Source organism: Chaetodon trifascialis, chromosome 6 (assembly GCF_039877785.1).
Source record: "Chaetodon trifascialis isolate fChaTrf1 chromosome 6, fChaTrf1.hap1, whole genome shotgun sequence".
Taxonomy (NCBI): Eukaryota; Metazoa; Chordata; class Actinopteri; order Chaetodontiformes; family Chaetodontidae; genus Chaetodon; species Chaetodon trifascialis.
The window spans coordinates 23,965,383-23,988,685 of record NC_092061.1 but is presented as its reverse complement, the minus strand read 5'-3'; the positions used below and the strand labels follow the sequence as shown (position 1 = coordinate 23,988,685).

General features: G+C 42.4%; 1 protein-coding gene across 2 annotated transcripts in view; it reads right to left on the bottom strand.

The window, feature by feature from the left end:
• sema4c (sema domain, immunoglobulin domain (Ig), transmembrane domain (TM) and short cytoplasmic domain, (semaphorin) 4C) overlaps nt 1-2,021 on the bottom strand; it is an 86,674-nt gene extending 84,653 nt beyond the window's left edge. For both annotated transcript variants that reach the window (XM_070964296.1, XM_070964297.1), the window contains exon 1: nt 1,515-2,021. The gene's annotated coding sequence lies outside the window, so the exon portion shown is untranslated. The remainder of the gene's footprint in view (nt 1-1,514) is intronic.
• Nucleotides 2,022-23,303: the final 21,282 nt, after the last annotated feature.

Genomic DNA, 23,303 nt, shown 5'->3' with positions numbered 1-23,303 from the left:
TGATTTCACAAATTAGGAGGTGAGTAAAGTGAATTTTGGTGGGGATTATCCTCCCCTGCATCTCTGCAAATGTCAACTTGCGGCTCAGTGCTAAGGCTGAATCCTACCAGTATATTACTTTCATTAATCTTTGCAAATGACACAGTGACATACACAAACACGCACTGACACAGACCCAACAGCCTTATGAAAGACAAATTCTGTGAGAGCTTTATGAGAAAATTACACAAATATTAAAGCAGAAAGTGGATCCGCAAGCACAATAATGCCATATAAAGTCATTCACCCCACCTCCTCCATCCCACAAGGCAATAACATGACTCCACTTACGTCCCCACAATTCTTACTGTCTTTATTTTGAAGGGCCGTACTCCCCCTGTGCTGTCTGTTAGTTAACTGGCAGTGGCACCATCCAGCTTGTAAAAAAGAAAGACCAGGAAAAGCAGGCAGACCCCCCACTACTCCTCCTCCTCCTAAACCACCACCTTTTTACACAAATCCTTGCCCACTGTCCAGTGTGGACGCCTGCCCCCCTCAGTAATTACAATAATCACTCGACTGAAGCTAATACTTACTTCATTAAAGTATGAAAAAAATCAGAAGGGGGAATAAGGGGAAAAAAGCACTCCAAAGCAATATCTCAACTCAGTGGATTATTGTCACCACAAGAGCTTAATTTGTGAGTGTCAGCTGAGCAAGCGGGAAACTGAGGCAGCAATTCAAAGGACTCATTGCGTTTATAGCATTGGAAGAGGCTGAGGGCTGTCATATATGACACCTATAACTACAGTGGGAAGATGAGTAATTAAAATCTCTGTATATGTTTTCCGTAGGATGCTGTGTGCTGAGTGCAGGATAATTTGCCAAAACATCTCCATAACCTCTAAAACTCTGTTTAGGCAGCCAGCAGAAGTCCCAAAGTGCAAGTTAGGAATACTATTAGAATATTATACTGATGCCATATAGAGTAGATGCACAACACTATCAAGCAAAGAAAGGTTCCATAAAGTTGATTATAAGGCACCACACACTCATGACAGGAAGCCTTAAATAGGAAAATAGGAGCAGATCTTTCCTTAGACGTGGTGCATAGAGATAATTCTGCCATGTTACAGCACACACACTATACGATAAGTATGATATAGTAGAAATGGCACGGTGTAGTTTCATGACTGGAGCAGAGCATGCTGTAGATACACAGCCTACAGAGAAGCCCCGGAGTTGATTCCCTTCCAGCAGCGCCTGACCGCAGTGCGCTGTGTTTACACTGCGCGAAATGGAGATAAAGTTGCATCCAAAGCCCAAAACGGACAACCTTAATCACTAATAATCTGTTCACACAGTGTATCTGAAGGCGTCCTATTTCCAAGAAAAGGGGGCTTCGTGGCAACAGTTGGAGAGCCGGGGACTCCGCATCAGGATGTTTCCTACCTCTGCTTCCCTCGTCTACTTTTAATCCAGCCGCTTCACACCGCTGCGACCACCGTGAGGACAAATAACGGCTGCAAACTTACCTTCTTATGACGGTGATGGTGCTGCTGATCACAGCCAACGCGTCCTGCGCTTTCCTCTCCGTCTTTCTCTGACGACAGAGCCAGTATCCGTTTCTCCCTCTCTCTCTTCTCTCCCCGTTATCTCGGATTTATTGTTGAATTGGAGTTATGAATTATTCCGCATCTTCATCAGTCACAGCTGAATTCGCCCACGGTCGCCCTCTCCTCTTTTCTTATCGCCTCTGCTTTTGAAATGTTTGGACTACAAGGCAAATCAAGCCATATGATCCTGTCATTCAGTTTCTACACAGAGGAACTGGCTCCTCGCGCAACTCCCTCCCAAGGCTTTGTAACACGAAACCAGGAGGAGGAGGAGGAGGAGAAAAAAAGGGGGGAAAAAAAGGAAAGAAAGAAAAGAAAGCGTGAATTTAATCCGCTATCTGGGACGAGCTGGATGGATCTATCCGCCTCTGCGCAGAAGTTTCAGCAGTCCGCACCAAGCAGACATAGCGGAGTGGTCGTGGCGCTGCGTCTCTGTGCCAGTCTCCACTGGAAATGATGCGTGTGTGTGTGTGAGTGAGTGAGTGAGTGTGTCTGTGTGTGTGTGTGTGGTGCGTGGCGCTGCGGCGTGTGTGCGCCCCCAGCCTACTTCTGCAGTACGCATCACAGCAGGGACCTGGGAGGATTTAAAAAAAGGCACACTAACAGGTCTCCGCCCATTAGCCTCTCCGAACAAGGGCCCCACAAAGACTGGGGGGCCCCAGCAGCCATTGCGCTGCTTGATTAAGACAGTTTCATTGTGAGGGAAGTGAAAGTCTGTTTGGGCAAAGTGCTTCCCAACCTGGGGTCTGACCTAAGACACTCAGAGGTCCTTTATAACGGGGCTGAGGAGCAGGGCCTGGTTGTTAAAGAGACCATTGTTAGACTTGGGGGTCTGGTTCTTCATTACTTCCTGCCCTACAGATGAGCCAGTGAGCAAGGCACCTGCTCTGAGTCTGCTGTGTCCCAGTCTGACTTTTGATCTCCCTCTATGGCATAGAACAAGCAGAGAAAATGCTCCGCAAGAGACCAATCCAACATTAATACAGCAATATTATTACTGCCTTCACTGTTATTGCACTGAACAGAGGAAACATAATCTGTTGTTTGTGAGTCTTTGATCTCTTTTCAGATGAAGTCTTTAACCAAATCCAACTATTCTAGCTTCTGGTATTCTTTTCATTTTGTCTTTGTCGTATGAAAATTTATGAAAGGATGGTTTGTGGTCTAAAGCATCTTCTTCACATGACAGCAATTTGGGATCTGTGAGTTTATGTATTTAATGATATGCAGGAGCCTGTGTTTTTTCTCCCAGCATGAATTGCTAGGTATCTGCTGTGATTATTCTAAAAGATCAGCCCCAACAGAGGAAGCCAAAGCTATGAAATTTATTGTCTAAAAGCCCCTATCCACTAATATAGGCATACATTACTAAGAAATATGCTTGGCTTATTGTTTCCTTGCTTGGATGTCTGAGCTTCACTGTGCAGAATGATGATGAGCAGAGTTTGACACAGCAGGCTGCTTTCACATTCGTCTGCTGAAGGAAGAGAATTTTTGTGTGTTCACCTTAAATCTCTCTTCAATGTGTACATTCACCTGCAAGCAGGAGTTTGTGATATCTCCACTGGTGCGGCAGCCAATCACGGTCCAGTATGCAACTTATACAAGAGTGAGATGGAAAAGTGAAGCCTCCAGTACGCATCCATCCATCCTCAGTTGACTTAACAGTGAAGCAGGAGACACTCTGAGTCATGAAGTGAAACTTTTGAAATGAGCAATATTTTATGTGCACAGTGGAATAGATGTAATTATTAGTGAACTATTAACAAGATAATTCCACTCGGGAAAGGCACATCAGACAAAATATTAATCAAACCAGAAAGTTTCATGTGTTTTTAAAACATGCCTGGAGGGAATCTCTCTAATACACATGACCATGTTTTGCAAGTTACGGCCTGTTAAACAAGAGAAGTTCATTGTCCTGACTGAGGATACAAAGAAAGAAGTTTTATTTTTTCCCTTCAACTCTGAGATTAATGTCCAGGCTACTCTTCCACAAAGTCACTTTATATGCACTCACACTGGAGAGCAAGTCACCAATCATGTACATCGCTCATATTGCTTCGTGCTCTTAAAGGGGCACTACAGCAATTTAGTATTGCTCTTTCATAAGGTTGGGGGAAAAGAAAAAAGAGTAGTCCAAATCAAAGTAGCAGAAGCTGAACTGTAATGACTTTTAGCTGCTAATATGAATAAATGATCCTGATGATGTCATCAGGGTTATTTTTCAGACTTTGAAAAGCTCCCTCCAGACCCACAGAGGACATTAGACAACTGTTTCACAGACTGAGTCGCACTCCTTGTGACTTGTAAACTGAACTTGTGGGAACAGTGGAAACACTGTAAAACACAATAACAGCAGGAACAATGCAAGAACACACACGACATGAGACTTTTGTCTATCAGTTTGCTGCCCCAGTGCATGCTGGGAGGTTGATTTAGATTGCAAGAATAAATGAATTGTTTTAAACAGCTGAAATACAAAACATAGAATGAGTTCACAACATCATCCTTCTCTATGTGTGTGTTTGTTGATCAGAACGTGATTTTTGACTCTTGTTATGAAAGTGTCCACAGAAGAGGCTAAGCATCTGATATTAAGATTTAAAACCCTGAGCAGAGAAGATAAAAACATGAAATGGGATTATGATCCAAAGATTAAGTGTGCACATTAGAATGCAATAAGAATTATTGATAATCTCTGTGTATTAGCACAGAAAATATTGCCATTTCTTTTTGTCTCAGTCTAATTAGTGATATATCTGCAAACACCATGGGGCCTTTTAACCCGAGCACAAATCAATAAATGAGATATTTCCCTCCCATCTTCTTCTATGCGTCTGCTGTAATTTCTTCTGCTGCAGGAGCACATGCAGCACTTTAACTCGAGCACACTGCCGTCTGTAAGCGCGTGTCTGGCACCTCTCAGCCCCGCCCAATGCTAAACTGAACGCACTGTCTGTCTGAATTTACATGCTGCCTGATGGAAGCGCTGTGAAGGTAGCTGCCCTAATCCTCGCACAGACAGATTACCAAATAAACAAGGCTGAATTATAATGCTCATAATCTCAAACACACATCAGGTTGTAGACGCTCTGGCACAGATTTGTTTGGTTTGAGAGTTAATGAGTTTGGATTTAGGACACTAATTTGGAGTCGGACTCTCATTCTGCAGTGTGTTAAAAACAGCTCAGTGATGAAAAAGAGAAGTAGCACGGCCTCAGGCCACATCAAGAGACACTGTTGAGAAAATGTGGGTTTCATGCTGCAGAGTTGTGCTTGGTATGGTGACTGTGGCCTTCTAGGAATTCAAATAAAAGAAAGCATTTTTAAACATGAAATAAGAAGGCCTTGACCTCCCCTCTACGTTTTCGCCGTCTGTCCCATTCAGTAACACCTCAAAATGGCAGACTATTGTGAAAATTAATTTGCAGTGATTATTCGCACCCAAGGTTGGATAAAATAGACTTCAGATGTGTTGCATGAAGAAGCAGTGTGAGGTTCCATGCCTGACCTCAAGTTCAATTTGTTATTGATGAACTGTGCAGCCAAGCGGCCAGCGCGGAATAAATAAGTTTTGCTATACCAAGCAACTTTATATGTTGTTTTTACTTGTCCTCTTACTCAATTTCCTATATGCTGAGCCAGTTTCATGGCCCTGAGGCCCCGTGAAAGCCGTTCAGATCTTGCTTAAGAAATCCATGGTGCTGATTGGACAATATTGCACTCTTCCTGCTTCATCTTAAAATCTTCAAATTTGTCAAAAAAGCAACTCCAGCTTCTCTTTCTTGATCATATATCACCTTTATATTCATTCTCTGGCTTCGGCCTTTAGTTAGATGGTCAGAAATGGCTGTTTGAACTGTCTATCACAAGAGCACATTCAGAGTCTGTCTTGCTGGCTGTCTCTTTTTTTCTAAGCTTTAAAAATGTATCACGTTTCATGCCAAACTGCACTGAGTTTAATTCACACCTCCACTCCAATGGGAGCTTTTTTTTTTATTGCCTTTTTAAAAAATTTTTGTTCGAACACCTGCAGTGGGCGTGAAGGAGCACTCAATTTGTCAGCGTTTCTGTTTATCAGTCAATGTACAGCCGTCAACAGCCTGAAAGCGAAAACTTTCCCGCATACAGCAATGCTGTTGCTTTGAGCATGAGGCCTTGAGAGTGTGAAAGCATAAATTATAGGCTAATGGCTGACGGAGCGGCAAAGAAAGATAGCGGCTGATAGCGAGTCAGCAGCTCAGAGCTCTCGCTTACTCTGTTTTTCACAGCATCTGATAAACAATAACAAGGATATGTGAGTAATTACAGCATCCCTGTAGCATGTGTTTTTTTTTTTTTCCAGAAATTAATAGAGAGATGATATAAAGATGCTGATTTTTTTCTTAAACTCAATAGATCATTTTAAGAAAATGAAGTCTTTCAGTGAATCACAGGTTTCTGAGTTAACCCTATATGGATCAGTGAGGCTCCACATGTCTACCTCACCAACAGTATGTAAGACTACATGGTGGTGGTGGTGGTACAGTATGTAAGACTACATGGTGGTGGTGGTGGTGCTGTTGGAATGAAGAGAATGGCCAAAGATGTAGAAGAGATGAAGAGAGGTCTCTGGTGAGCTCAGTCTGGGCTGGCTGGATGATGAAACTAGAGGTGGCCGGGGTGGACGAGGGTCTTGATTGCGCACTGAAAAGACAGCAGTAGAGAGGAGAACAGATTTAAAGTTAAACTGAAAGAGTAAAGGGCCACAGTCAGCTGATTAAGAAGACAGAGAAGGGAGAGAGAGAGCTAATAGTGAATGAATGAGCATAGAGGGAGTCTTGCTGATTAAGCTTACACTGAGCTTCATAAGTCTGATACAAGACTCTCCTCAACGTAAACTTGACTAAGCAGCTGCAGCTGTTTCACTCACTTTTTATTGGGGAACTGCAGCAATGAGCGGAGTATTACAGACAGTAAAAGCACCCCTGGTTTAACTTCTTTTACTATCATGTCTTTAAATCCTCACACTCATGTACGTGTAATGCAGACAGACCACATTGATTCGAGGTTAGGTGTCAGATCACTACAAAGTCTCTTAGAGCCTGTTGGGCACTGAAACTTTTTTGAGACTCTGTAGTGACATCTTCCATTATATATGCAGCGGTCTGCTGGGGCAGCAGCATCTCAGCAGCAGCCCACAGAAAGGGACTGGCCAGCTCTGTTCTGAGATGCTTTCTGGATTCCACAGAGATGGAAAGATGGTGGCCGAACTGCCTGTCCTCTCAGACAACACCTCCCACGTCCTACATGAAAGCCTGCATACTCTGGGCAGCTCCTGCAGCTGCTGCTCAACCAGGGCACATGTATTGTCCCCGCTGCTGTCCGACTTGCCAGCTGCTTTTAAGTTGTCTAAAATGAGCGCTGCAGTTGAGTCAGTCTCACTGCCAAGCGTAACCTTTGTCTTGTTATTTCAGACACACGCTTTGCACACAGCGGTTTTGTTGTTACAAGTGAAATAACTGCATTTTAAGATGCTTGCACTGCAATCTGCAGTCACATGACATTAGATCCAGCACTCAATTTAATTCACTTAAGTGCAATTTTTGTACTAAAATACTGTATTTCAACTTCATTCTTTCCCCACTCTATTTGTGACCATGTCTCATTGCACTTAGATCTGATCTGTTTTCCTGCTGCTGTGACACTTGGATTTTCCTGTTCCCTGTCACAGTTTAATGTAGCGACAGGACTGGTTCAAAATAAGGACATAAAGTGTCTATAGTGTGTAAGCAGGCATCAAGTTGATGCAGAATGCAGCTTAATCCACACTGTTAGCTTCCAGGACGGTCTGTATGAGGCTGGCTCTGGAAATCCTGCTCCTCATATAGTAAACGTAGGAGGGATTAACTCTAGTGATTCACAATTCAGGTCAATCTTCCCCCGGCAACAACAGAGAAAGAGATTTGGCTGGTATTGATGGGCACTCAACCTTAAAGAGCTTCAGTTTCAAGGCAGGACAAAATAAATAAATAAATAAATAAATAAATAAATCCATGCTTCCATATATCCTCAACTGGTGGACTCACAATGCAAAATCATTGTTTTGCACCTCTACCAGCCCTATCATGTCTCAGAACTGGGGGTACCAATTTTGTATGACTGACCGGCAGCTCCAGGAACATTATTTAGCATGTCTGGAAAATGTAGAAAGCAGGCCAGGTGGTGAGAAAGTGGGGTAAAGTCTCATTACGAGGCAGAGCACAGGTCACCTCCCATGAGCCTCTGCTCTCTTTGCATCGCTCCTGTCGCTTCATTCTGCTTGAACTTTTCCATCACTTTGGGTTTGCTTTGCCTGAGATTTATACTGGGGAATAGTTCGAGTGAGGAAGCAGTTATTCTGAGCGATTACCTCATTTACCTCGTGTTACCTTTCATTGTCTGCAGGAGTTTTTAATAGCACAGAGAAATTCACAGCTCTTTCAACATCACAGGTGGATGTTAAAATGTGTTAAATGAGCACAAGTCTATTGTCACTTGTGGAAGACAACTTTGAGCCAGTAATGTCTTTATTGAAATCATTGTTATCCAAATAAGTACAATTTCTCTCATACATCATATTTGGCAGACATCAATCTAATTAAAGTAGGCAGAATTGACCTTTTAACAGAATTAGGATACTCGATCATCAGCTGGATCATAAAGAGATTGAAATGAAAAGTAATGAGTGGTTTTAACACCCAGCAGTGGCAGTTTGAGTCTAAACGGTGGAGAACCAAAGTTGTCATAATCAATCTAAAGGTCTTTTCGCAACGTTAGCTTTTTGACAGAAAACCGCTTTCAGGCGATGCTGATCTGTCACATTTCATCTCATTGCAATTTCATGGGTAAACATTTGTGGAACGAAGTGGAGAAATCTCCTGTCTTCATCTGAAATGAATGGCCCAAATGTTTCATTGCCTCTGCAATTGCCTGATGGTTAATATCTATTGAGATGAGTGTATTAAAGCATGCCCCATATGATGAGTAGCTCCCGCCTTCCCCCGACGGAAGGCGGAAATTACAGCTCAACAGAACATCATTTCATGTGACTTGTATATTCATTAAAGAGCGATAGGAAGCGACAAGCGAGGTTTTAATCAGAGCATTTTCAGGGAGGAAAAAAAATTGTCTAAGAATTGCTTTTCATTACTGCCTCATAAACATTCTTCATCTTTTTAATCTGACCTACAGCTAAAATTGTGGTGTTTGATTAGAAAGACAAGAATAGGGCTTTCATCAAAGCCAGGTAGCTCATTTTAGGATTGTTTTTCCCTCACTAGAAACAAGCTTAATTTTGAAAAGTTAAGGTGATAGATCAGCTAGCTGACAGAGATAAACCACTGGTTCAGCCCTGAGTTTCTCTCACTTAATTTCACAAAGTCGTCAAGCCTATAAATCATTGTTGGATCTCGGATGAATGTGGATATCTCCATAGATTGCCTCACTGCCGAACCTTCTCTTTCGATAACAGCATGCTAATTTTCTGTCTTTAGTATAGAGGAATAGTTTCAGGAGGTTATTAAATTCCATTGGAAATTGTAAAAGTGGGATTTCGCAAGTCCCCAAGCGAGAGTGTGCCGCCTGTCAGCGTAGGGGGAAAAACTGCTGAGGGAGGCAGGGTTGGGGCCCCTGGGACCCCTGTATCTCACTCCCCTCTCCATCTTCTACTGCGCCCCTGGCCCCTAACTGGCTTACTCTAATAAACAGCAGCCAGCACCCTCACTTCCCCTCAGCTCCATCACTCTCCTTCCTACAAAGCCTGCCTGATGAATCTTCTTCGTCAGCTCTGCATATGCAAACACACTGGCAAACATGAGAGAAATTACATGGGCAGCTTAACACCCACACTGCATTGTTCTGTTGCAGAACAGGCTCTGGTTACGCCTGCCTTTTGATAATATCATTTGGGATGCCAAAAGTTCGCCCAGAGTCTGGATAAAAACAATCATTGTTTTAAAAAAATGGAACCATTTTTTTAAAGAGCCATTTTGTGCCCCAGGCTTGTTGGTGGTAAGCTTGGAGAAAGCCTACCACCAACAAGCCTGAGGGTGAATACAGTGAGCTCTACCAGCTCCAGCACTGAGAATGTGCTTGTGTGACAGTGCATTTTTTCTCCACAGGTAGACTCCACATGGAATACATGATCAGATTTAATAAGACTAAAAATGTGTCCCAAATTCATAATTCATAGTGAGTCTGAGCAGGTTTTGCATATGTAGTGTGTCAGTAGAAAAGGGACAAAATTAAGTATCCTCCAAACAGTTGGTATTCAGACTCATATTCACAGCTGGAAAACATTGAAAGAAATTGCGGACAGTCATAAAAGAGCTTTGTGAACACCCGAGAAAACAGAAAAAACTGAAATGGCAATCACATTGTGGCACGAGAGAAAAGTCAAAGTCAAGATATTTCAGTCTGGAACAAAGTGGTGGAAGAACAACACACCAACAGGCCAACATTACCATCCCTAGAGGGCTAAACAGTGCAACAACTATAGATTAAATAAAATGTAAGGTGTGCTTGACTCAGATGATGTTCGGTTATATTTTTGATGAATGAGGACAATGGGCTGGTAAAGGCAACCAGGTGCAAACAACCGAGGGGATTGCAATCCTGCCACACTGCTCAAATCCAGTTTGTTTTTGTCTGTATTTTCCGACCCAGTGTCATCTAATGCAATCATCCTTCAATCAGTGTACAACGGTGAAAATCTAATCTCACTGGTTTGAGGTTTCAGAAAGCCATCTGCCTTAATCCAATTCTTGACAAATATCCCTGTCATGACACTCCCTTTCCCACTGTAACGACTCCCCATTTCAGCTGGCTAATTTTACAGGTTCATGTCGTTAGGGATGAGACAGATATGAAGGGTTGACGGTGTTAGAATTCTGGAGACAGCCGTTACCGCCTCCCACACCCTTGCCCATCCCACCGGGGACATTTTCCACTGCTGCGACCTCGGATGGCCTCTCAAACGTCTGGACAATAACGGACAGAGACTGAGCTTCTTTCTGTCTGCTAAAGCCCCCTGCCTTACACCACATCTTGCATTCTCTGGAGCCTGGGCGTAGGAATGCCTTTCCGAGGCATCTTTGCAATGCTAAAGGGCAACTCGCTCAGCCGTGAAAAACAGTCGAAATACTTACACTTGCCATAAATGCCTATAAGCTAAGCAATCTTTCATGCTTTATAATGTTGTCCCGGGCAACACGGCAACACTGAAGGCCTCTGATAGGGAAAACAAAAGACAAATGACTGACCGTGCCCTTTTCTAATCTATCAATTTCTTCTAGAGCCCTTTGTCCTTCAAGCCAGTGCCGCATGCGGGCCTGGCAGTGCACAGCTGTGATTGTATCGCCTGAAAATGCCTTGGACAGTGTTTGAACTTGCTCAGACACATTTATTCGATGACCTTTAGCCAAAACCAACTTGACTGAGATGTTCCCAGAGTTCAACCTGACATATCTGCTTCCCTGTTGCAAATTAGGCTTGTCACATTCCTGGAAATCTCTATTAGACACTCCTGCGCAAGCAAAAATGAGTTGTTTACAGGCAGATGTGGCATTTATAAAGGGCTCCATAGGATCATTTAGTGATATTTAGTGTTTCCATAGAGCCACTGGAGTATCTCCATCCTGCTTGGTACGTGAGTGGACTGGTACCATTAGCAGAGAGACTGTGGGCACTGGCTAGAGACTTAAGGCCCATTGTTAGAGGAGCAGTTTAAATACCAACATGTTAATACCCCCACATGCTGATTCACATATACTGCCTCTTCACATGCACATGGAAAAGCACATACACGTCAACACTCCTACCTTTGTGCTCTATCTCCAAGAAATCATTATTTCCAATAGCTCCTCTGTCTCCTGGTGTGTGTGTGTGTGTGTGTGTGTGTGTGTGTGTGTGTGTGTGTGTGTGTGTGTGTGTGGAGCAGTCAGTACAGTATATAACAGTGCAGTTCTTCTGGTAAGAGAGGTGAATTGTGCTGTATAACCGCTTAACCCTCACGTCCCCCCATGCTACCCTCCCATGGCAATCCCAATAAAACCTGGATTATTTTTATAACCCAAAGTATGGCTGCTGAGTTACAAGCTCCCCTCCAGCTCCTGGGTGAGAGAGCAGGGAGGAAAAAGGAAAAAAGAAAGAAAGGCCAGGTCAAAACCGCTCTGTGTCTCCAAAAGGGCAGCATATCCAAAACCATCAATGAAGGCCTTTTCTGCTGGGAGGAAAAATAAACACCCTGACTGATCCCTTTCCTTTTGCTTTTGCTTCAGTCTGGTGCTGCATAGGCCACTACTGTAGCTACAGTTCCCAATCAAACCTGGTAGCTTTCCTGTCCTGTCCACTTTCATCTTTATCTTGTGGAAAGGTCAAGTTTAGATGTGTTTGTACAGTCAAAGAGCTCTTCCCTGTCTGCAATGACAGAGGCTGGCAAAAAAACAATGTGAATCTTGGGAAACTGCTTGACAGATATCCAACATTGTTTCAGTCTCAGTTGTACCACTCCTCTTCCAAAAGAAAGAACTTGCTTTCCTTTTGTAGTTAAATTATCCCCAAACTGTCCCTGACAAGATTTTAACATATTAGCTGGAATTCTCCACTGTTGTGTGGTAGAAAAGTTTACCCTCTCTGCAGGAAAGCTATTATTTAGGATGGTCTGAAAAGGAGGATATTTTAATAATAGAAAATTGTGTATCCCAAAATTCAGCCTTGTGTGATTTATGATTAAAAAGTCCAGCTGACCCTGTCTGCAGCAGTATAGTCCTTTGCTTTTGTGCTTGTACTCCTGCTTTTTCTCCAAACTGGTTGCGTGCTGATACACTGACTGCACATAAGTATCTCACATAACCCCACTTCAAAAAAACCCAAAGATGCATTTAATATTTCACTTTTCATGTAATAACACACAAAGTTGACACATCTTTTGTGATGATCATCTTAAATTCTTTATTTATCATTTTTCCTCTTGTGAACTGAATATAATTATTTTATTTTAAGATTATGGAGGTTTGGTCTTGCAGTTTTTTTTCCAAAGTCAAAAGAAAATCTCCCCAAAGAAGTTGGGGAAGATCTTGCTATTTTAAAAGGTTAAACATAATACCAGAAAATAACTAGTTCTTGCAACATGATGTCTGACCACGTCGGGAAGCTGTTTATAGCCGTGCAAGCCGAAAGGCCTTGCTCTAAGGCTGAATGAAAAGTCGCTGGTCATAGAGAAGCAGGATAGGTGATAATCTTTTACCTTTTCAGACTGGCTTCCACTCGGTTGTTCATGCTGAACTGCCACAAATCAATCAACAATTGTGTTATGGACAGAAACAGAGATCGTCAGAGAGAAATTCAAACCTTTGCTCCTTTCTCGCCTCTGCACAAAGGGCACCCCCCCATCAGAAAGGTGTGGGGGGAGGAGGCTGTTAGATCCTCTGACAAGCAGTTCTGATGAAGCAAAAATTTTGCGGCCCTGCCCCCCAAAATAATTTTCATACAGTCCCTAATTTTATTGAGTGAACATATTGCAATAACAGTGGCTGCCAAATCTGTTTGGTGTCCCTGAACATTGAGGAAAGAAAGGCAGCTGAGTTATTGGAGATTTTTACTGTGAGAGAGCAAGCAACTGCCAAAGAGGAGCATGATTAACATGCCAGGTAATGTAGCTCACAATTCCTTGGACTCCTTTCAAAAAGTAATACATTAATTTGCCTGTTACTCCCTTGGAAAAGTACTTTTACGCCACTATTTTACCTCGCTGTAAAATTGTCAGTTGCATTCTCTTATCCTTTAAAACTGGGACTCAACTTAATTTCCCTCTGCGTGCTACTTGATAAAATCAAAGTTGAGCGAATATTTCCTGCAGGCAAAGCCAACTTTTCTGCCATTTCTCATCTGAGCTCAGCAAGATCTTCGAGGGGACGATGACTAATTCTATGAAAATTAATCAGAGCGACTGCAGGGGGGGGGTGAGATGTATTTCCCGGATAATTCAATTTTAATCTTATATTTAGAAGTGGAGATACAAAAGTAACAACTTATTTCTGTGATTGGAAACTGTAATGTGGCATTACTTAAATTGAAATAGTAATTTGTCTCACTCCATTGTAGGGCGGCTCAGAGAAAAAGGCTGGGACAGGGTTGGGGTGGAGCGGTGGGGGGTGGGGAGGGCTGCAGGAGCTGCTGCATCAGCATGTGTGCAGTAATGTGATAGCGAGGCCTAGCCGCACAAAGAAAACACAACCAGCTCTCTAACAACCCTCCCAGTAAGACCCTGAGAGGGGCGGGTGGTGGGTGGATGGGAGGTGGCAGCACCGCTTCAGTAATTACGCTGCCTTCAAATACTGGTGGAAATACTGTAGTTCTAAGTTAAGCACATATGAATGACATTAAATATGGTAGCCTGAGCTGAAGAAATCTGACCTTTAATAACAAAGCAGGGAAGCTGAGCCAACACCTGCTGGCAAATGTGATGTAGCTTTTTTATTTTTCAATCTCTTTTAGTGCCATATGTTCCGACTTTTTATTTTAGACATCATTTTTCATTTTATTACACATCATCAATTGTATTTTTGATGTGCGTTATCTCCTGTGCTGTGTGCTGTTTGAAGCTTATAGTGTCAGTTTTTCTTTAACCAACAGAAGTTGACTGCTGTTACACTGCAAGTCACATTTATGAGTGGAAGGAAGAGTTTATGTGGAGCATTTGAAGGTAGAATTGCCCTCTTTAGAGCCAGACTTGTCCCACTTTCAACATTGTGCATGCATAATTTTGGAAAGTGGAGTTGGTTAGTAGGTGGCAAAGTGCTACAAGAGTTTTATGTTGCTCTGCATGACAGCACGGTACAGTGCCAGAGATTCATATCAGATAAGGATATAAGATGTCTAATACAAACACATCAGATAACATACTGCAAACTGATGCCAATATGACCCATTTGCAGACAGAATACATGCAGATGCAGAAATAGACAACAATCAACACAAGAAAACTCATGAAACTGACTTACAGGTAGGAAACAGCCAAACATCCATCTTTCACTGAGGATGAGTTACAATAACTGCATCACATCTAGTACCATCATCAGGTCAAAATTTAGTTTATAACCGAATACCTACAAAATTAATAACATATTCCCATTAGCCTAAGTTGTACTTATTGAGTTTAGTGATAATTAGCCAATGTTAACATGCCAAACAGCATACCTGCTAAAGATTAGCATCTTAGCATTATCACTATGAGCATGTTAGTATGCTTACATTACCATTTAGCTCAAAGCACCACTGCGCCCACGTATGACCTTTCTGAGTGACCAGCAGGAGTATAGACTCCAAGTCTTGTTATCATGAAGGTAAATACAGTATTCTTTAGTAAATATTATAATGCGATCCACAAAATATAGAACATTATTTACAACAGAGGTGGGAACCGGTGGCCTCTGAGCTGTAGTGTCACGAAACCATTTGATCCTGACCAGGCAGTTCGTTTTTTGAGTGTCTTTCAGTCTTTGGGCATTTGGTGAAGAGGTTTCAGGACATGAACAGGAAACAAAAGGAACTGAACATATTTGCTGTTTAACTCGGAATCAGCTGATGTTCCTGCAAAGTAACGACCTGCTACTTGGAAATCCAGCTGTGAGTATCATCATCATCATCATCACTACCATCTGACATCAGACGCCTTGCCGAAGAGAAACAGGTCCAGTAAAGATTCTAGCAAATCTATTAGATGTTTAATATTCTGATAGGCAAAAGTATCCCCAAAGAACACAGCAATTAGTATAATTATGTTATATTTAAGCCATCTTTCATAGAACTTAGTACAATTTCACTGGTTTCAATTTAGCGCAGCTTTAATGCACCTTCTAAATATATAACACCTACGCTAATGTATATCAAGTGCAGTCTCAGAACATATACACAAGTACACTTTTTTTGTTTTCCTCGTTTTGTTAAGAATAAGAGGATACTCAGTGTGTTGTTAAGCTTGCATGTCCACTTTTCAGGAAGAAAAAGTGGTTGAAATAAAAAAAGCATGTACTGACAGCACACATTTACACATACAATTACCATAGTGATGCATTTTATCTGTAATAGGCCAATTAAGTAGTTAGTTTTTCTGTGAGCTGTTGCCATGTGTCTATGCTTTCTACCTCTGTACACTACATTTTTACATCATCAGGCTGAGGCTTTGGAGTAAACTCTTTCCTACCCTCCTAATCCCACTTTACAATTTTTATAGGCAATGTGTTTCATGTTTTCTAATAATATTTATCACTGTATTTACCACAAATTTCAGTTTTTCTCATTGAGTACCTAAAGGTGGCTAGAGGCTCCAGCTGCAGGGATATGGGAGAGGGGTGGGTGGTCAGGCCAGGACAGATGTGTTTAAGCTGGCAGGGAAAGTAAAATGGAGGAGGAGGAGGGGTGGAGAACTTTTCCCCAAGGCCCTGCTGCTTTCATCGAAGCACTTCCTGGTTCTGAACTCAAATCCCCCCTCCGTCACTCCCTTGGGTGGTATCTCCTGACCAGGCTCAGTTTCACTGCGCTATGGATGCATATTGTGCTGGTGTTTTAAAAGCGGGCTGCTATTGTAGCTCAGGGAGTAGAGACCCGGATAACAAAGCACATATGGGACGAATTGCGACTTTGACTGTGTGACATAACGGCTCCATGTGACTTTTTTCCGCTCTCATATACGCATATTCATACAGCGTACACACAAGCACATGTGTTCAGACACACAGTGCTCTGCTGTGCTGTCATACAGACTCTGGTAGGATCAGGTGGTGATGAGGACAGAACATGCGGCTCTCCACTGGTGACCTGGATATGAACAATAAGCACATAGTGGGGGCTTTGTGAACAGTTCAAATTCTGTTCCAAATGCTATAATAAACACACACTGCATATCCACACACCCCTGTGTTGTGTTTGTATTTGCCCTGATCCAGTCGGTAAAAAAAATCCTTTTGAAACTTGAAACTGTTCTCCATCAGCAGCCCCTGTGCTCGCCTCCACCAGGCCAGGAGCAGAGCAACAGCAGCAGCCGGAGAACACGGGCCTCTGTTGTCTCAGCCGGAGTCCTTTGGATATGTTTTGAACCCCTTCTCCCAAGGGACGCAGCAACATAGAGGCCTTGTTGTACTGAGGAGCATGTGAACGCACTGCTGACTGGAGTGTGGTGAGCAATGTGACTCGTTACTGTAACAAGGTCAGTCTGCACTGACAGAGTTGAGTTTGTATGTGTGTCTCTGGACATATTCATACTCTATGGCTCTGCTTCGGCAGGCATGGCTAAATTAGACATACAGTGACGTATGTGTTTGTGTGTGTGTTTGTGTGTCAATTCAATTTCATAATAACTGTACAGAAATAGCTGATTGTTTTGCACTGTTTTCTAATGTTCATGTAATTCTTTAAAAAAAAAAAACAACAATCAAATGTTGCAGTTAATTTGACAGGGACTAACATTTAACAGCAATAAGATATAAGTTACAGCTGCCTGGTGCTGTTTGTTTTTACATCAGTGATATCTGTAGATCTCTTCATGTATGAGCAGATGATGAACACACAAAATGTCCATTTTAAGCTTTGCCAGCGGCACAGCACCATCCAGATGATAATATCAGCCTGTTAGTCTGTCTTCGGTCCAGAGTGAAATACCTCAGTAGTGACTGGATTTGGTACATTTTTGGTCCATAAAGTGAGAATCTTAGTGACTGGTGATCCTCTGACTTTGCACATAGTGACAGCAAATGTTCTGTTCCACTTAACACTAATTTGATTTAATTTAAGTTTAATTACAAATGAACAAATGATTCCCTTCAGCCTTAGTCCAACATACTACACTACATGTACATACTACATACTACATATTAGCATATGCTACATGCCAACCTGCATAAAGTTATTGTTTGCCTTATCCTTAGTAATGAGAACATGCTAACAAGCTAGCCTGGCTCCAGACCTTTGAGCTGCTGCCCGCATGGCAGAATGGTTCAGCAACTGACAGCTGTTTCTTGTGGTTGAAAACACCAATCAGAGAATTGTAGGCGGGACTAAGAGTGGGGATGTTATTGTCTTCCTGGTTAAAAAGTATATATTGTAATGTGTCAGAAATATAATTTAAGTGTAGAAAAGTAATTATGAGTCCACTTTTACATTTTGTACTTAATTTGAGGTATCTTTGACATATACATTAAACAAGTGTTCTTCTCAATAGATGTTATTAAGTCTTACTTATATGTATTAAAAACCAAGCGGTTTCAAAGTACTTATAAACCATTTACTTTATTGTATGTGTATTATGAATAGTACTGTACTGTGTACTTTTAAAAAGTATACTAAATGACAAATACTTTTAATAGTAATAAAGTGTTCTTATGAAATGTATACTTATTTTCAGGTGCTTGATTAAAGTGTTCTTTAATTTTAATTTTAACTTATTTGAAGTATATTTAAGTATATTTCCAACACTTTGATGATATAATACAATTGCACTGCAAGAGTGTTTTGAAATCATGATTTTCGCTGGTGTACGTTGTACTTCAGTACACTTTAAGTTTGTAAAAAGGCAACACAAATGGCACAAAGGGTACTTTGCACATTCTTCAAAAAGTATTAAACGTGTAATATTTTTTCACCTGGGGTGTCGTAGCTAGCTACCTGCCTAACCACAGCTATGTAGAAGCAGTGACACTGAGATTGATGTAGCCCTACAGATTGTTGTACGTTGACTTCCAGATAGCAACACATAAATTGGCATAATTCTTTGATCAGTGTGAAAAAAGTGACCTGCTCCGAGCAACAACTACCATAGAGTCTGAAAGTGATGTTGTTGGGATGGATATGGTACTTGCTTCTGATTGGTCAGGGCCAAACAAAACAAAACAACCCCTCTTCCCAAGAAGACAGCAGCAATAATGAACAGAACATCAGGCTGTATAAATGAAGTGAAACGAAATGGCTATTCAGTCTGAGTTTTAAGATACGAACCAAGTACATTTTATGCTGATCAAGCTGAGCCTGAAATGTCCTGAAGTAATAAATGCTTTTGATTTAAGAACCAACAAGGCTTTTTCTGTGGCATCACCTTCAGGCCAAGCCTTACATTTCCCTTACTGTTGGCAAGGAACTAAAAATAGTGAAGTGGTCTATAAAAGTTTCATCCATAAACTCCTTTTCTAGTCTTCATCCTCTGCTACCATGGCTGTAACCTTGTTAATCTACATGTCAGACTCACCTCAGCACTGAATTAATTCAGTATATGTCTCTGTACTGCACATGGCTGTGCATGTGTTTACACCCCATCTGCATGTCCGCATGTCTACCACAGCATAAAGTTGTGAATAACTTCAATATGTTTTGCGCACTATGAGCATTTGTCGCATTTGGAGGTCCACGGGGGCCCTCTGGAGCTGCCGAGATCTGCTTAATGCATGGCAGCTACTGGAATCTCACTCATCTGCTGTGGAGTGAGCGGGCATAAACAGGAACCCCTGGGAGCCGGTAATATGTTAAACGATTTGACTCCAGTCCTGCTCAACCTTATCCAGCCAAGGCAATAACAGATATGAGAGCGTGATGTGTGTGCTTGCACATGTCGACAAGAGTTCTGTGTATGTGTGGGTATTATGAGCACCGCCTTGAGATGAATGACACTAAGCCAAGAGAGAGAAAAAGGTGGAAAAAAAGAGCGGCTGAGAAAAGGGATGCAAATTACTAAGACAGGACTTGATGAAATTGACTGGAATTGCTCCTTTGGTGTGGCGGGCGAGGCAGAGCTGCCTTTGTGTGAACAGTTCAAAGGCAGAGGATATATCTCTCCTGGATGTAATGCGGCCACATATATGCATAGATATGGTGTGATCATCGAATTGTATATACACACACAGATAACAGTAAAGGTTTGTTTCAAGTAACAGTGGATCTGAGAGCAAATGATGGCTGCTGGTGAGAAAGTGTCAGACTGAGACTTATCAGCTTGTCCTCCACCTGTTCTGGTACACTGGAGGGAGGAGAGCGAGGAAGAAAGTGCATAGGAGATATTGAGACAGAGAGAATGAGAGATGATATGAGGATAAAAAGAAAGAGGAGGACAGGAAGAATAAAACAGACACGTGGAGGGAAGGGGAAAGGAAAAATCTGAGGTCTTAAGAGTGAGAACAGGAGTCTCAGGGAGGGAGAGGAGCGGCAAAAACAGATAATGACTGCAGAAAGGAGAGAGAGAGAGATGGAAAGTGAATGAGAAAGCTATCTTAGGAAAGGGAAAGAGGACTAGAGGAGGAGATAGAGAGGGACAGAAAGCTCAAGAGGCAGAGAACGACAGAAAAAGGTCGAATGAACAAGAAAGATAGCAACAGCGTGAGAGATAGACAGCGAGTGGAGGGTGGGTGGCAGCGAGACAGAGAAGTGGATGTCTGAGGCCATTTCCTGTGATGATAGCCAGAGGCTTATTTTTCACCTCCCTCCAATCACCACAACTCCCCCCTCCAACTCCACCACACTCCCATCCAACTGCTTCCCTGCCACCCACCCTCTCCCAGCCCATCGAAAACACACTCACACACTGACTCACACGCTGGCATACAATTTGATTGCGAAGTGTTAACCTCTGTCTGGCTACTGTAAAACGCACGCCGGCACGACAGTAATGGAGTGCGGGAGCAACACATGTTTCTCAGCCCATTCAGCCATGCTCAACAAGTGACTGCTTGAAAATAATTACATCTCATTTTATTCATTGTCAGTGAATTACCTGCCTGAGTGGCCGCACACAATGACACCCCGAGATGTGGATGCATGGGCGGGGCTGAAGCGGTGGGTTCAGGAGTGTGTGCGTCTGTGTGTGTGTGTGTGTGTGTGTGTGTGTGTGTGTGTGTGTGTGTGTGTGTGTCTGCATGTTTGAATGTATGTTCATCTGAATGGCTGCCTACAGATTCGACTTGCTTGAGTCTGCTCCCTTCAAAGTGTGTAAAACAATTGTTTTTGTGTCTACTGATCATCACCAGTGACATTTTTTCAACCAAAGGTTTGACGTTTTGGTAATTAAGCTTAATGGCATTCCCACTGAAAGTTGGATAAAAAGATCAACACCACAAGTCTGTACTCTACATATGAAGCTATACAGCCAGACGGGTTAGCTTATCTAACCGCAAAGACTGGAAACAGCTCCCCTGTGGTTCAGCTTCTTTGTCAGTATGAATTCCTCAGCATGACATTTGGTTGCAGAGATAATTCCTTAGCAGTTGAGTCAATTTGCAGTAAAGATGTTGGGAAATGCTTTATACTGTGCTCATTTTCTATTAGAAGGAATGTATTTCCTCCATGGCAGCGAAACACATTACAGGAGACATGAAGGTAAACTGGGCTAACACCTTTAGGGCTGAGAAAAAAAAAAAAAACAAACCATGAAAGCAACATAATGCAACAGCCTCATAATGTAGGCCAGCAGGCGCTCTCTGTAAAGACTGGTGCTCTCTCTATTCAAAGAAAATGAATATGTGTCTAGTCCTTCAAAATAATACAAGCACCACTTTTTCAAACATAATTTCCAGAAAAAATATTGTCATAATTGGGCCAATTCTTTATTTTCTGGAGCAGTCACCTTTAGACAAAGCCAGGCTGGCTGTCTCCCCACAGCCTTTAAACTAACCTTAAGACTAACTTTAAGCTAAACTAAAGTTGGCTGGCTGTAGCTTCAGATTTATTGGACAGATGTGAGTGTTATGTTTGGGTAAGATTTGGACTCAATAGCAGACAGACAGGGAGTAGCTTAAGGAAAAATTGGAATTTACTGAACGAGCAATGAAAGGAGACTCCAGGTTCACAGGAAACTAGTAGCTGGGAAGTCCTGAGATCAGCAGGTGAGGCGTGAGGTACTGAGGTGGAGAGCAGTTCAGCGATACGCTGGAGCGCACAGAGCTCAGGTGGTGTGAGTACAGCGTTGATGGCATGTGGTGATGGAGGCACAGGTGAAACAAGGTGGTGGCGATTGAGGGCTTGAGGCTTGAGGCAGGTGGAAGCAAGAAGCTGGGCGGGGTGGTGGAGACGCTGGAGCTGGAGATCAGTGCATGAGAACTCACTGAGCAAAAAAGGGAAAACAAAGACACAGGAGGTAGACTCAAGAGAACACAAAACTAGATAATAACTACAACTAAACAGCCAACAACACCACTAAGCAGCAGAAACAATCTGGCAACAAGTCCTCTGCAGCCCACAGTCTTTATGCTGTGCTTGATTGCGATGAGTCCCAGCTGAGTAGGAGCCAGCTCCCAAACCACCTGGAGAACCACGCCCAGCCTCTGCCCAACAAGCAAACACAGGAAACAAAGGCCCACACCTCTACACAGCACACAAGAAAACCAAAGTTTTCCAAACCACCATTGTGAGAGCGGTGTTCTTCTGATCTAACTCATGGCAAGAAAGCAAAAAAATCTATTTCCAAAATTGTCACAAAGAAGCTCGTTTGAAAGGAGCACAGTGATCATAGTGATCTCTAAGCAAATCTGTTGTGATTCCTGTTGCAGGAGGACCCCATCTCAGTTTATAGCAAACAAGGTGCTTTTTGAAATAGATAGCTCAGAATAAGTCCCTGTTAGAATAGGAAAATGGTGAGAAAATACAAATGCTTTACGTTTTTTAGAAAATAGCAAAATGAACCGCAATAACTTCCCAGATTTCTTTTCGTGTCCGTTCATTTATGTATGTGAGTGCACAGTAAGGGTCACAAGTGATTGTGGGTGTACAATATGAGTTACATTATGAGTTAACCTTTCCCTTGTGTGTGTGTGTGTGTGTGTGTGTGTGTGTGTGTGTGTGTGTGTGTGTGTGTGCGTGCGTGCGTGCGTGCGTGTGTGTGTGCGTGCGTGCGTGCATGTGTGTATGAACTATGTGTGTGCTACTGGGCTGTTTGTCTATTGGAGAGCAGATGACTAGAGAGGGGGAGAAGATGTAGCTGTAAATATTTAATGTCGTCCATGTGCAATCGTTGCCCTGCATTAGACTTGAGGCAGAAAGGACCGCCTGACTGTTTTGACCGGGCAGTGTCGCACAGCATTAACCTGGCAGACAGAGAGTGAGAGACAGAAAAATACAGGGGAGACTAAATCTGGAAAATTGCTCTTTCTCTCTCTGGATTTATCTTGTTTGCAGGGCAGAGGCTTAATGGTTCAATAAAGTGTGCAATAAAATGCCAGGAAGAGGTGTGAGCAGTAAGTTGACTAAAGCTGTAGCAAAGTCCCTGCACCTTACCTGCAGCCAAACTTTCAAAGCTACCAATATCTGACGAGAGAGATTTCTTTGGATAGAGCTGAGCAATAACTGACCAGATATTTTTAGGTAAATTTGACAAAACGCATTAGTAGTTCATTCAAATGCTTAAAGGTGGACTAATCGATATTTTTATGTTTGCAATAGATTATCTAAGTACGATGTGGAAGGTGTCACTATCACCCGTCTCTGTTGTTTCCCTCAGCTGTTTAACCTCTTTCAGCTCCTTGTTTTGGTTATTAAAGCAGGCAGACGTGTTCAGCTTAGAAACTACTAAAAAACTGCTACACAAGCCACCAAGCACCACACAGGCAGATAGACAGGTTACTAAATGTAGCCAGGTATTTTCCTCAGGAGATGGTGGAGACCAAAACAAAGCAAATATTGAACCACTGAAATCTCTAATAGTTGTCAGATAAT